The sequence below is a fragment of the Leucopleurus acutus genome, assembly GCF_964270905.1.
Source record: "Leucopleurus acutus genome assembly, chromosome: 2".
NCBI classification, from domain to species: Eukaryota; Metazoa; Chordata; class Mammalia; order Artiodactyla; family Delphinidae; genus Leucopleurus; species Leucopleurus acutus.
The window spans coordinates 75,530,687-75,545,517 of NC_139143.1; the positions used below are offsets into that span (position 1 = coordinate 75,530,687).

Here is a 14,831-nt window from a genome sequence, read left to right on the forward strand (position 1 = left end):
GGGTTGCGGAGAGGAAACAGAAAGAAAAAGCCAGGTGGCTGCCCCCACCAGACCTCTACACTACAGTGCATTATGCAGAAGACGCTCTCAAGCAAGAAAGACCCCCCAGGAAAAGAATGCTCAGAAGAGAATCCTGAAAAACACTACCCAGGGAGGAAGCCAGTTAGCAAGCTGAAGTAGAGGACAGTGGACGGAAAGTCTCTCAGAGCAGTGCCTGTCGCTTAAGAAACTGAGGGGTACTTCCCAAACTCAATGTTGTATGAGAGCGTCAGTGGTACGGGAACACTGAAATGCTAAAAGAACATCAAACTGAAGCCCAGAGAAAAGCTGATTTAAATAATGCTGATATGAGCAAGCTCAGTTACGGGTGGTAGATGGTCTTGGCAGGGGAACAACTGTCTCATTTTGTCAGATTGGGGGTCCCAATGCAGGGCCCCTCCTCATTCAGGACTCCAGAAAAGCAACACAATAGGGATTCCTCACTTCTGGAAACAGACACTGCTTTCAAAACCCTTGACTTTGCGTACCCTAATATCTTACCACTCTTCCGCTGCCCTCCTCACACCACCATTTTTATTTATTATTTATTTTTATATTTTTAACACCTTTATTGGAGTATAATTGCTTTACAATGGTGTGTTAGTTTCTGCTGTATAATAACGTGAGTTAGCTATACATATACATATATCCCCATATCTCCTCCCTCTTGCATCTCCCTCCCACCCTCCCTATCCCACCCCTCTAGATGGTCACAAAGCACCGAGCTGATCTCCCTGTGCTATGCGGCTGCTTCCCACTAGCTATCTATTTGACATTTGGTAGTGTATATATGTCCATGCCACTCTGTCACTTCGTCCCAGCTTACCCTTCCCCCTCCCTGTGTCCTCAAGTCCATTCTCTACGTCTGCTTCTTTATTCTTGTCTTGCCCCTAGGTTCTTCAGAACCTTTTTTTTTTTTTTTAGATTCCATATACATGTGTTAGCATATAGTATTTGTTTTTCTCTTTCTGACTTACTTCACTCTGTGTGACAGACTCTAGGTCCACCCACCTCACTACAAATAACTCAATTTCATTTCCTTTTATGGCTGAGTAATATTCCATTGTATATATGTGCCACATCTTCTTTATCCATTCATCTGTCAGTGGACACTTAGGTTACTTCCATGTCCTGGCTATTGTAAGCAGAGCTGCAATGAACACTGTGGTACATGACTCTTTTTTTTTTTTTTTTTTTTTTTTTTTTTTGCGGTACGCGGGCCTCTCACTGCTGTGGCCTCTCCCGTTGCGGAGCACAGGCTCCGGACGCGCAGGCTCAGCGGCCATGGCTCACGGGCCCAGCCGCTCCGCGGCATGTGGGATCTTCCCGGACCGGGGCACGAACCCGTGTCCCCTGCATCGGCAGGCGGACTCTCAACCACTGCGCCACCAGGGAAGCCCCATGACTCTTTTTGAATTATGGTTTTCTCTGGGTATATGCCCAGTAGTGGGATTGCTGGGTCATACGGTAGTTCTATTTTTAATTTTTTAAGGAACCTCCATACTGTTCTCCATAGTGGCTGTACCAATTCACATTCCCACCAACAGTGCAAGAGGGTTCCCTTTTCTCTACACCCTCTCCAGCATTTATTGTTTGTAGGTTTTTTGATGACGGCCATTCTGACCATCACACCACCAAAATTTTACCAATTCCTGAAGTTCTCAGAAAATATGTGTTCAGAGAAGAGAGAAACCCTAGGGTTGAAGAATCCATCCAAGTAGGAAAGGACGGCTGATAAAACTAAAGATGTTAGCCTGGAGAGATTGGGGAACCAGATATCTGCAGGGCTACCACAGGAAAGAGATGAAGTATGTTGTACATGGAATTGGTGAGAAGGGTGGGAAGGTAAGGCAGGTACTGTCAAAGTCACATGATTTGTGTAATACCAATTACAAAAAGTAGAACTCCACAAAACCTCATTGGCTGTCAACTAAGAGGCCTGGATTATAAAATGTTGAGAAACTCCTTACTAGCCACAGCCTGAAAGGTCCTCCATGATCTGGGCCTGCCCACCTCTCCAATCACACGTCAGGTCACTCTCACCCACCACGCTCTACATGAATTTTCCTTCTGTTGCTGGAAGAGTCCAAGCCCATTTTTGCCTCTCAATCTTGTCCTTGCTGATCCCTCAGCCGTAAACAGATCTTGGCATGGCTAGCTCTTCATCAACATTCAGGCCTTAACTTGAATTACACCTCTTCGGAAAGGCCTTCCCAGTCACCTCCGAAGTATGATCACCCCAACCTCCCCCAGGGTCGCTCTTGGTCACATCGCCCCTTTTATTTTATTCACAAGACTTACCACCATCTGATATCACCTTGTTTATTATACTGTTGTATTATAATGAGTCTTCCTCACTTGAACACAAGTTCCATGAGAAGAGAGACCTCATCCATCTGTTTCCCAACTCCTAGAATACCGTCAGACAGTGATACTCAAATATTTGTTGATCAAATGAGTATTTGTTGAAACACCGGGCACAGTCCAACTCTTTACGTATGAGAAACCTGGCTCTGTATGCAAAGGCATGTTCTTTTGCATCTAAATTATAGAAAATTAGTTTGTTTAAAATAAGAATTAGCAGAGCACTGACAAAAATATGTCAGTTTTTCTGTAATAAATCATTAGAACTTGATGAGCACCTTAAATTTTTTCCATGTTTCAAATAGATGAAGTCTGCATAGATAGGGATGATATTTTGGCTTCTTATAATGGCAATTCCAAGTGATAATTTCTGGGTAGTTATTAATAACTAAAATAATCAATACGTAAAAGACCATTCTTAGACATTCTATTGTCAGGTGAAATGATGTGCTATAAACATCACAACACATATATTATGATGCAAATACAAACTTATGGAAAATACTCAAATAATCTTAGTATCAGCCAACTATTCAACATTTGAAGAAAAATGGGAATGTTTATCACACTGGTATCGTTCAACAAAACTTCCTGCACTTCAAGGATGGCATATAATACCACTACACATGCAGCCTATGTTCACACCATTTCTGTCATTCTTTCCAAAGATTTAATAGTTGCCAGCCAGATTGCTCTATTGCGCCAAAGTTGAAACAAAATTTAGCCATTCTCAACGTCTGCTGCAGTTGGGTCTCAGGACGTGCAACAAACATGAGTGCTACCCCTGCATTCTAAAAATTCCATTTCAATAAATCAAGTGGTCCAGGTCTTATAAGGGACATTAACAGTAGAGCATTAATCAAGCATTTTGAAAATGGCCCATGAAGAGACTGCATATGGGCCCAAATCCAGCAACAGAAACATAGGAAGAATTCTCTCATCAAGCAGAAGTGTGTGGAACAGAATCCTGAGCAAGTTTCCCAGCAAGCCACAGATAATTTGCAAAATGATCGCAAAGGGCATCACTTGCTTTTACAAAATAGCATCTTTTATCTGAAAACTCCAGCGTGCCTTTGACATTACCAGAGGCCATTTCTGTTGAGGTCCTTAACGTGAGCAAGAATCAGTCCCAGTTTTCAAGAGTCTGGCCCCTTTCTCCACCAGACAGACAGGAAATCAACGGGTGATTAAATTGGTCGCGATGTTGGGCTACTGCTAGTTCCCCCTGCCGGGAAGAGGGCTCCTCAAGGTAAGAATGGCAAGCCAGGGATGATAACAAGAGATGTTATACCGCATTTACCATATATTCAAGTGGCCCTGGGAACTCTTCCCAATGCTCTCTTATTTCTGATCTCTGCGTGGCTGCATGAGTGTAGCTCAATCAGGCAGGAGCATACACAGCCTGCCTTCTGTCCAACACATCACATGGCATCTCAGACGTCGGGAAATTTTAAATCAGGGCAGCAGGCAACTGGTCATGGGCTCTAGACGCCTGCTGCAACTGGAAGGCTACTCTGAATCAGATTCCAGCTCACCATCAGTGACCTGTATTTCCATGAACTACCCCAACGTCCGTCCTCTCTTCAGCTAGCTTCACATGTCTATAACATATTTCTGCACATCGAAGAGAGCAGTGGAGAGCCCCAGCACACTCTTATTATACTCAAAGGGTACCATATTTGGGAGGAGGGGTGCAATCTGGCAATATATGTATCCAAAGCCTTAGAAGCTACATACCATTAAATGCAGCAATTCCATTCAGTAATTTATTCTAAAGGAATAATTCTGAATGTATTCAATGACATAACTACAAGGATGCTGACAGTGACCTGTGAGAAGCTAGAAACAAGTTAAATGTCAAACAATGAGGGCCTGGTTAAATAAATTACACTATATCCATTTACTAGAATGTAAATATATTCAGCCATTAAAAACGATGCTGTAGGGCTTCCCTGGTGGCGTGGTGGTTAAGAATCCACCTGCCGATGCAGGGGACACGGGTTTGAGCCCTGGTCTGGGAAGATCCCACATGCCGCGGAGCAACTAAGCCCGTGAGCCACAACTATTGAGCCTGCGCGTCTGGAGCCTGTGCTCCACAACGGGAGAGGCTGCGACAGTGAGAGGCCCGCGCACCCCGATGAAGAGTGGCCCCCGCTCACCGCAACTGGAGAAAGCCCTCGCACAGCAACGAAGACCCAACACAGCCAAAAATAAATAAATAAAATTTTTTAAAAAAGAAACGATGCTGTAAAGGATTATTCAATGACATTAATCTTATAAAATATTAAGTAAAAAAAAATACACCTTCTACAAGATCTCATTATTGTTAGAGATATTCCATTTTTGCTAAAATTACAATCTAGAAGAGAGACACCAACAGGCTTTACGGTGGCTATTTCTGGCCAGTGGGATTACTGGCAAATTGTTTTCTTTTTCCCCTCATTTTTCTAAAAACTTTTATATAATAAATGTGAATCAGGTTTTACATCCAAAAACACAGAAGTCATTATTTAAAAATAACTCAGTGCTCTGTGGAAACATCTCACAGGTTTTAAACACTCATTTGTAGGAGACAATCACAACGTCTCAGAACCAAGCACAGTGGCATTAGGATTTCTGCCCAGTGACGTGCATTATAACATGGTGCCAACCAGAATGCAGTTTCACTGTGTTTCTTGAGGTCTTGAACAAATGGGGCTGGATATAAGACCCATCACACCAGGACTACCCTATCTTGATGTCATAATTACCAGTGTTATTTTAAAGCTTGCAAATAAATATATAAGTAAACAAAAAGTTAAGAAAAGCAACTATGAAAGAAAGAGGAGTAAAGAATTTGCTTTTCTGCCCCCCAGGCCACAGCTAATCATTAAGTTCAGCCCCTTTTAGGATGCGCTCCAGGCGCATCTTGGTAACCTCAGAACCTCAATGTCCCCTGGAAGAGGAGAAAGGAGGTGTCAGCCAAAGGTTCAGAATTAAAATCTGAATCCAAAGTAGGGAAGTGGGTGATACACATGAATTCTTTCCTGAATGTGCACACATAAGGTTTCGTATTTTTTTAATCACAAATCCCATGACATTCTTCATTATTATATTTGGCTTTTATATTGTGTGTACATAAGCAAAAATGTTACTTTAGAAATTACACAATAATCCTCTTACTAGTGATCCTAGCAGCCCTGGGAGGTAGGGGAAAATGCTCACTACTATTGAAAATCAGAGGTAGAAGGCTATGCTACCTGTCCCAATGTGCACAGCAGGGTAATATCACAGGGGCAGCTAGTACTGAAAATGGGAACCAACCTTCACAGCAAATAGTGAAAAAAATAAAAGAGCAGACCGAGACAATGTTTTCAAATGAAGTAAAAAATCATACAAATAAGCTTATTTAAAATGTAAAGCATTATATAAAATGTGAAACATTTAAGTTATATTGAATTTTGCATTAATGCTTAGATTGGACTAAGAGTTCATTAATTATTGATTTACTGTTGTAATTTCCCCCTTTTACTGCAGCAAAACTGCACAAAAACATGACATCCTTCACATCCCCTCTGACTTTCACACAGCACTACTATACAAGCGGTAATCTCTGCAAAAATTATTTAAAGGCTTGCATTTTCTCCAAGGAGCCTCTTAATATTCAAAGGTATTCAAATCCTTCTCTTTCGAGACTGGTTTCTTGTCAGCATGCTGGTTGTTTTTCTCACCAATTATGAGCGGGTCTAACCCTGCTTGGTCCTCATTTGTCTGTAGAATGGTTTGAGCAGTGCTCCAGCAATCCTTTTATTGACTATCCATAATCCTACACCTTTTGAAAGATTTGCAATTTCACTCTGAAATATATTTGCATGGAAATTGCACGGTACTGCCATATCTGAAAGCCAAACACTGGCTGACAGACCTCGAGGATGGACAACAGCAGATGGGAGTGTTAGATGGAAGATAACTGAAAGGGAACTCTTAGTGTCCTACTGCTGTGTAACAAATTACCACAAAACTCTCAGCTTAAGACAACACATTTAGTATCTGCCTGTTTCCCTGGGTCAGGAGTCCAGGCACTGCTTACCTGAGTCCTCTGCCCAGGGTCTCACAGGTCATCACGCTATCAACCAGGCTGTGTTTCATTCTGGAGCTTGGGGTCCCCTTCAAAGCTCACACAGTTGGTAGAATTCAGTTCCCTGAAGTTATGGGACTGAGGCCCCCATTTTCTCTCTGGCCAGCAGCTGGGTGTCACTTGCAGCTCCTAGAAGCTTCCCACGGTTCCTTTCCACATTAACACCCCCTCCCCAAACACGGCAGTTCACGTCTTCAAAGTCTGCAGGAGACAATCTTGCTCCAGTCTCCTAAAACAGCGTCTAATATGATGTGACGATCACGGAGGGGTTTATACAAGGGCAAGAGGCACTGGGGGTCACTTTAGGGTACATTCACCACCTGGACCATTTTTATAAGTGATCAATCTGTTAGTAAAGATTTCATGTTATGACCACTGTTGATTTCCTAGGCAACCCCATAATTCAGAAATTCAGATAATGAACACCTGCGTAACAAGGATCCCTTAGTCCTCACCTCTCAGATCCATCCTCTCCGTTCCCTCAGTCAAGACTCTGGTTTAGAGCCCAGCATTTCTTGCCAGCACTACTGAAACGGCATCCAGTCGTGCTCTCTCCCAACCTACCCCCTTCAATGCCCCTAGAGAGAGCTTAGTTAATGTGCACACCCTCACCATGTTTCTTCTCTGCTTGAAATCCGTCAGTAGCTCCCCACCAGCAGCAGGATAGAGTCAAAGCTTTTCAGCAGGCAAGTCAGTGCCTTCACGACTGTATTGCCCGAGACGTCCAATGCCACATCCATCTCTCTCCAGCCCTCCCTGTATTCTCACCTTGAGGCCCAGGAGACGCCCTCTGCCTGAATTTCCTCGGCCTCAGCCATCCTTCTGACCTGAGATTCAGGATCACAGCCTCTGTGAAGCCAACCTTGACTTCCCCAGGAGGTCCTGCATGATCCGTCTTTCACACTCCCACTGAATCTTACATACAATTATTACAACATTTACCCCTCTGTGCTCCAGCTACTGGTCTCCAGGTGCTTCTCCCAACCACACTGGGAGCATCTGGAGGCCAGGAGCTAGTTTTTTCCTTCCTGTATCTTAGCAGTACTAGGGAACAGACAACAGTAATGGCTTTTGAATTAATCATATTTCTAGTACAGGATGGCGATGAAGAGCACAGATTATGAAACCGCACAATCTATACGAGGAAATGAATGTTAACTAAATATACTGTGGCAATCACTTCACAGTATATGTATGTCAGGTCATTACGTGGTATAACAAACTTATACAGAGCTGTATGTCAATTGCATCTCAGTAAAAACAGGAAATAAAAGACATAAATTTTACAAAAAAGAAAAGACAAAGAAACCACACAATCTGAGTTTGAAGGCCAGCTAGACCACTGCATGCATGACTCAGGCAGGTTACTCGACCTTTCTGTGCCTCGGTTTCATCATCTCCAAATAAAGAAAAAAATCTCTTTTAAAAAAAAAACTCTAAAACCTCTAAATCTCTGCAAAAGAAAAAAAAAATATCTACTTCATAAGATTGCAATGAAGAGCGAACAGGTTAATATTTGTAAAGAACTTAGGAAAGGGCATGGCATACGCTTAGGATATGGAAATATAAAAATCTGTAAGTAAAATAAATCACCAACCACCACATGATACACAACAGTAGGAAATTCATCCAAAGGAAAGAGAGATGCCACACAGATCAGAGAGATGAACCAACGGTAAATCTGTTACCATAAATATTGTTTGGAAATACTCCAGCCAAAAAAGAAAAAATATAAATAAAAAACAAAAGCAAACTACAAAAGAACAGAGAAAGCAAGAATTGCAAAATCCTGATAATCCTAGAATCTGACACACAGTAAGTATGGTAAGTATAAGAGCAACTCTACTAGACTCTCTACTTTTTACATGTTTGACGATTTCCAGAATGAAAACAATTTAACTCTAAATAGACCAGAGTAGGCCTACCATCCCGGGAGACTAAAAGCACCTGGGCAAGGTGCTTTTGCCTCTCACATGTAAAGGAACTACCCTTCCTTCTGCTGTTCATAAGCTGACACGCATCCCTGGGGACCCTGAGAAGATGCTCTGCTCCACCCTCTCCAGCTGCATGGATGCCATCTTCTCCACCATGCTTCTCTTCAGAGATGGCGTGTTGCACTGAGAAACTACCGACACCAAGAGAGCTCGGTTAAGATGCCAACTCTGTCACTTGTTAGCTAACCCTCCTCAGCCTCAGCTTCCTCATCTATAAAAATGGAAAACCCTACCTCATAAGGTTGTTAAATGGATTAAGTAATATATTTTAAAAATAGCACAATGTCTGCCATGTGGCAGGTAATCAGCCAATGTCTTTTAAAAATGAAATTAAAAGAGTAGATGGGGACTTCCCTGGTCACACAGTGGTTAAGAATCCACCTGCCAACGCAGGGGACACGGGTTTGGGCCCTGGCCCGGGAAGATCCCACATTCCGTGGAGCAACGAAGCCCGCAAACCACAACTACTGTGCTGGCGTGCCACAACTACTGAAGCCCCCGTGCCTAGAGCCCGTGCTCCGCAGCAAGAGAAGCCACCGCAATGAGAAGCTCACGCACCACAATGAAGAGTAGCCCCTGCTCACCACAAGAGAAAGCCCGCACGCAGCAACGAAGACCCAACACGGCCAAAAATAAATAAATAAATAAATATTAAATAAAGAAATAAAACTAGCTTTAAAAAAAAAAAGAGTAGGTGAACTCAGGATGTCTAAACCCAAAACTTCCACAGGCCAGCAACCTGCCTGCAAATCGAGGTTCGGGTAAACTGGGAGGGAGGCTGGACTACACTGACCACAGTGTACACAGCGTACACTGACCACACCTTCATCCCAGTGACTTGAATACCAGAGAGTAACCAGGGAGCACAGCCCACCTACCTGTAAAACAGACTTGCTACCCCAACTTGACCCAAAGACCTGAAAGGACCATGCATGGGCCAGCCCCTTCCCAAGTCACACAGGGTGAATCGCTGGCTGTAGCAAACTCCCCACATCACTGGCGCTTACTGCCACACCCAGGTAAAGTGAAAGCAGCTTTCAGAGATCAGGGTTAAGCTCCTATTCAACACAATGGAGTAATTCTCAGGGCTCAGCCAACCCCGACTCCAGGGCCGCACCAAATCACATAATCACCCTGCTCTCCCATATCACTTTCCAATTAAAAAAAAATGCTCAGCAACAGGGGCGGCAATGCTTACCACTTATAGACAAAGGAGAAAGCTGGTCAGTACACAGAGAGCACAGCGAGAGAACTAGTCAATTTTCAGAGTGTGCTGATGTCGTCCAGGTGGAACTAGGGGGAGGCAGACGCCGAAAGCAAGCTATTCAAATGAGGCACATTCCTCTAGGTATTTATCCAACTGATGGGAAACTTACGTCCATACAAAAACCTGCATGTTAATGTTTCTAGTAGCTTTATTCATAATCACCAGCCTCTGGAAGAAACCAAGATGTCCCTCGATGAAGGACATTGATTGGATGAAGGGATGAGTGGTGAATGGACGAACAGACTACGTACACCCAGACTGTGGAATACTATTCAGCAATAAAAAGTGATCTATCAATCCTCAAAAAGACATGGATGAATCTTAAATGCATCTTGCTACATGAAAGGAGCCAGTATGAATCCAATCATATGACATTCTGAAAAAGGCAAGGCTATAGAGACAGTATCCATATCGCCAGGGTTTGGGAGTAGAGGGAATTGAACAGGTGAAACACGGGAGGACTACTTAAAATGGTGAAATGATTCTGTACGCTACCGTAAAGGTAAATACAAGACATTAAGCATTTGTCAAAAACCCAGAGAACTTTACAGCACAAGAGTGAAACCTTAATGTGTACGAACTTTTGAAAATCATTTAGGATGAGAGAGAAGGGGAAATTCCGGGATAGAATGCAAACTGTGACAAAAGAAGCTAAATGTATCACAAATGGATGAAGCAACCTCACTTAAGGAGGTGGGGGTTAAGGTGCTGACCAAAGTAATACAGTTGGAAATGAGGAATGTCTATAAAACTAAAAACAAAAGGAACTGTACGTTAAGTACAGTTAATGTACACTAGCTGTCAAAATCGTTTCCCACAGGGGTGTGGGTTAACAATTCTTAAAGCACTACGCTGCAATTGAACAACTAAGTAAACGGCTGGTGGGAGCCGGTTTTCTCACTCTCAGCCTGTTGGAAGAGGAAGTTACAGATAAGCAAAGGGAGGAGGCTAGAGTGATTCACATTAGATTTGGAGATACGGTATGAATTTATGTTTAGCTTAATACAGATACAGATGGTTACATAAACCTTGATAAACATGTGTATATACAAGAGTTAGCATACACACACATATTTCCTTGCTCTGTCAGCTGAGAGGGCTGGAAGCAAAGATACCCCAGTAGCAACACGTACACCCAGCACCCAGATCTTGGTTTCTAACACCATTCTTCAATAAAGGAGATAAAGAGTCAATCTCTTCTCTCAAGGGTTTATATGTTACCACACGGAAGTCTCAGTCTCCATGACTCATTTGTCTAAATTCAGACAAAGCCAGGATCTCATGATGTATATTTCTATTGCTACAGCTACGCTGCTGTCCAGGAAATGTGAGAACTTAAGATTTATTCTTCCTTCTTGAGAACTGGCACAACATATGTCTACCTTTAGCTGCCATTTATTGGTGGACACTTGGGTTTCCTCTCCTCCACAGTCTATCGCGGGTTCACTCTCAACTTGAGCTCCTGGTTGGCTCTACACAGAGGTCTTGTTTGTGCTGGGTAAAGGACAGTGAGCAGGCTGAGTAAGGCCCGAGGAAGTTTCTTCCACTGAGCCTGTGTCTCCCTGTGTGACACTATCAAGCAGCCCACTGGCTGAAGCCTCCACCTCAGGGCTGGTTAGCGGGCCCCTTGGAAACGACATCTTCCCATATAAAGGATTAAGGAGTTATAAGGAAGAAATGTATCACCCAAAAAGGGTGACGCGGAAGAATGCCATCAACCTTCCTTCACTGCACTGAGAGTGCTCCGTGGAGAAGAGACTGGCACAGCTGATGGTGATATGGCCTCGAGAAGAGGCACAACAGGAGAGGAGAGGAGAGAGGCCACGGGATGGAATGAACTCTCAGAGGAAGACTGGGGGCCAAAAAGTGGAGGCTCAAATTGAGTGGTGAGTGGAAGGAGATGAGTTCAAAGAGAAAGGGTGGAGAATTCTGACGAAAGACCTTAAAATGGCGATCGTCTAAGAGCTCACTTGCAGGATCCTTAGAACCAGAAGGCTCTGAGTTTAGGGGTAGGGACAGTTAAGACGAGGAGTAGAGAACACAACTCTGTCTGCAATAAAAACTAAGTACAGAAGCCCAGTGCAAGAAGCCCACAACACATTAGGCAAGAGATACCTGGGGCCTAGACCAAAGTAGAAGTTGTAGGGACAGGGAAACATGCATCATCTAAGAGATGCAGACAGAATAAAGATGGGGAGAAGCAGCCCCACACACCCTAAACGACCCTTTCCAACAATAGTAAGGGTGAGAGAAAGTCATCTGTTACTCTCTACAAAGCCTGAAAACAAAGCAGAAAGAACCAGGGGCCCGAATTCCAGTCAGCACCGCTGCTACAGTGGGATCCAGGGCAAGTCACAACCTTTCTGGGCCTCAGTTTCCCCACCAGTAAGCTTGGAGAGCTCGATATCTGCATCCACCCACCCCCCCCATCTATCCCTTTTGGTAAAAGCTGTAAGTCACACCTGGAGCATGTGTGGTGACTGTGCCAGGCGTGCCAGGGTCCAGGCATAGCAACTGACAATCCCTGTGTCTGCCTCAGTGTGCGGTCACCCCGCACCCCTTGAACCTGATTCCAAAAGCATGAGCCCCAAGCTTCGATTAGCTCAACCTTCTGTGTTCCTCTCTTCTGTTCCTTCCTTCTTAGCTCTCCTCCTTCTCTTCCTGTCTGCTGATTCTAATTTTACTTCTTCCTGTTCCTTGTTTTTAAACTAATTTATCCCTGCTCACTTACGTCTCTGGAGTTCAGTACAATTTTTCTTAGTAAACGTTATTAATCAAGTACCTGCTGTGAAACAGGCCACGTAGCAAAGTCATAGAGAGCCTGGACCAGGAAGGCAGACAGTCTGAGTGGAAACCTGTGAGAGTTGATCTTATGTGTCAACTGGACTGGGCTAAGGGTAGCCCAGAGAGCTGGCAAAACATGATTTCTGGGTGTGTCTGTGAGGTTGTTTCCAGAAGAGGTTAGCATTTGAATTGGTAGAATGAGTAAAGAAGATTCACCTCGCCAGTGTGGTTCGGCACCATCCAATCTGTTGAGATTCCAAACAGAACAAAAAGGTGGAGGAAGGGCAAATTTGCTCTCCTTGAGCTGAGACATCCATCTTCTCCTGCCCCAGACATCGGCACTCCTGACTCTTGGGCCTTTGGACTCAGACCTGGACTTATACCATTGGCTCCTTGGGTTCTCAGGCCTTCAGGTTTGGACTGGAATTATACCACCAGTTTTCCTGGTCCTCCAGCTTGAAGATGGTAGATGATGGGACTTCTCAGTCCCCATAATTGCATGAGCCAACCCTTCATCATAAGTCTCTTTCTATACACACACACACACACACACACACACACACACACACACACGTATCCTATTGGTTCTGTTTCTTTGGAGAACCCCAATTAATACGGAACCTCAGCTCTGCCACTTGCTAGCTAGGTGGCCTAAGACAAATTACATAGCCTCTCTACACCCCAGTTATCTTATCTGTAAAATGGGACTAAACACAGCATCTATCTCCGAAAGCTTTTGTGAGGATTACTGAGTTGAGCACGTGCAGTGCTTAGAACCGGCACATAGAAAGCACTCAGGAAATGTTAGTTACTACTCCAGTTGCCGAGTTCCATTCCGTCGGGAGCACATGTGACCAACACAGGGTCACTACTCTCAGGCAGTCCAATTTAATAAGAATAATTATAATATAAAGCAGGCCAAAATACCTGAGGAGATAGAGAGGGTGGCTCAGTTCAAATGGGGGTGCTACAGCTGAAAGGAATCAGAAAAGATTTCATGGCAAAGATATTCACTGGAAATGGGCCTTGAACAATGAGACCCGGTAAGAAAGGGAGGGAATTCCAGAGAAAGGGAAGAACATAAAATGCAGAAGGACACCGCATGTTTGAAGACTAGTAAGAAACTCAGTTCGGCCAGAGACTTGGGCAATGATGGAAAATAAAGGGGTTTTTGTTCTGTTGTTGTTGTTTGGCCGCACGGCATGTGGGATCTTAGTTCGCTGAACAGGGATCGAACCCGAGCCCCCTGCACTGGAAGCGCACACAGAGTCTTAACCACTGGACCGGCAGGGAATTCCCCCCACAGTGAAGCCAGCCTGGGGAAGCCCCTGACCACCAGCTGACAACTTCTAATTCATTCATAGGTAGTGGGGAGCCACTGAAGGCTTTTGAGCAGAGACACGACAGGTCTCATGCCAGTCCAGACACAGTGTGCTGCGTGGACAGGCAGAGCCCTCCAGCTCTGCCAACACAGTCTCCTCCATGAGGTCATATGCCACACATATACAGTGGTCCTACCTATATGCTCGAGAGTACTCCTCTCTCCCTCTGGAGACGAGGGCACTGGATTCTTAAAGGAGCAGTCTGAGTGCCCTTTCAATGCACTTAAATGCAGGGGTGTCTGGAAATGGATTTAAATTAAAATAATAAATCAATATGATCTCTTTCAATAAACAACCTGGCTACTGACTCCCCACTGGGCCCTCAACAGGGTGACGTTGTTCAGTTTAAAGGCAGCCAAACTCTTACTTAAATTAAGTGTCATCCCAGCTAAATGAAGACCAGATGCGCAAGCCAAGAAATCTAATAGGGTTTAAAGAAAGGATTTCTGTAAAAGAGAAAACTGGGGGAGAGGTAGCGTTGACCGGAAGACAGAAGGTGCTGAGAAGAAAAGTCAAACCAGGGCTCCGGATCCATAGGGTCACTGGCAAGGAAAGGCAGCGCGCTGCCCTAGAGCCCATCCAAACAGGGCCCTCATCTGGAAGCGGCGCCTAGCATCCTACTCGGCTGTTAGCAGCCTGTCACTCTTTCAGAAATCCCAGCCAGGGGAGCCAGACTTTCTACTTTGACCACAAAGTCCAGTGCTTAAAAGACAGCCCACACCCAGCTCCCCAGGTGGGAGAGAAACTTCAGGCGTAAGCCGCATACCAGGTGGGCACGAGCCAACCCGAAGCAGGCCTGGGTTTGGGAGCTTAAACCTGAACCAAGCCAGACACGACGGTGATCCCTCATGGCCTCAGCCCCTTAAGCCTCCTGTTCAATAAGC

At 44.4% G+C, this 14,831-nt stretch overlaps 1 protein-coding gene across 2 annotated transcripts in view; it reads right to left on the bottom strand.

Moving 5' to 3' along the window:
* The window catches only part of LOC309958496 (carboxyl-terminal PDZ ligand of neuronal nitric oxide synthase protein), a gene marked incomplete at both ends in the record, with an annotated part of 305,083 nt that overhangs the window by 192,226 nt on the left and 98,026 nt on the right, over positions 1-14,831 (bottom strand). The gene's annotated exons all lie outside the window — the stretch shown is intronic.